Raw genomic sequence first — 940 nt, forward strand, 5'->3', positions numbered from 1 at the left:
CATAGATAACTGAGAGTCTAATTCACATCGAGCTTCTTCAGAGAGTGAAGGGGTGCTTATTGAGTCAAAGAAGGATTCTAGTGACTCTTGAGTCGCATCTCCTGTTGAGGTATATAGTTGTGAGTAGTAGAGTTCAAAGAGTTCATTTATTCTGTGAGGATCTGTGGTGTTTTCATCTGCAGTTCTAATTTCATTTATTGTTTGTTCGTTCAGTAGCGTTTTTATGCGCCATGCCAAAAGTTTTCCTGCCTTCTACCCCTGGTCATAGTAGGTCTGTCTCAGTCTAAATAGTCCTGCTGAGGCTTTCTCAGTAGTTAATTTATCATATTTTACTCTTAATCTTAAAAGTTTTTGTTGTTTTTCTTTAGAGTCATTTAGGTTTATCTCGAGTTCCACTTCTTTCATTTGACCTTCGAGGTCCAACATCTCAGTATAATTTTTATTTGCTTTGTTTTTGGTGTAGCTTATCATCTGCCCACGTATAAAAACCTTAAAGGCTTCCCATCTTACTGAGGCTGTAGTTTCGGATTTATTAAAGTAAAAATAGTCATCAATATTTTTGCCTACATATTCCAAGAATTTTTATTATGCACCCAGTGTGGTTTTAAACGCTAAACAGGATTACGTCTAAAAGCTATTGTAACTGAAAAGTTAAGCGTGGTTAATGAGTGGTCAGATATAAGCACACTTTTATATGAACAGCTGTTAATTCTGGGGATAAGAGAGTTTGAAATAAGAAAATAATCTATGCGACTGCGGCTATTATGACTGGCTGAATAACAGGAGTATTCTCTCCCTGTTGGATTTTTTAATCTCCATATATCTTTAAGGTTCAATTCAGACATAAAGTGTTGTATGGCTTGTCTAGATTTTGGATGGGAAGAGTCTAAACCTGATGATCTATCAAGCTTAGGCTCTAGGGTACAATTAAAGTCCCCCC

The 940-nt window shown here is 36.4% G+C and overlaps 1 protein-coding gene across 1 annotated transcript in view; it reads left to right on the forward strand.

Moving 5' to 3' along the window:
- Positions 1 to 940, forward strand: part of LOC102210375 (potassium voltage-gated channel subfamily H member 1-like) — a 110,264-nt gene that overhangs the window by 86,137 nt on the left and 23,187 nt on the right. The gene's annotated exons all lie outside the window — the stretch shown is intronic.

Source organism: Pundamilia nyererei, unplaced genomic scaffold, assembly GCF_000239375.1.
Source record: "Pundamilia nyererei isolate P.nyererei 1_Seehausen unplaced genomic scaffold, PunNye1.0 scaffold00189, whole genome shotgun sequence".
Taxonomy (NCBI): Eukaryota; Metazoa; Chordata; class Actinopteri; order Cichliformes; family Cichlidae; genus Pundamilia; species Pundamilia nyererei.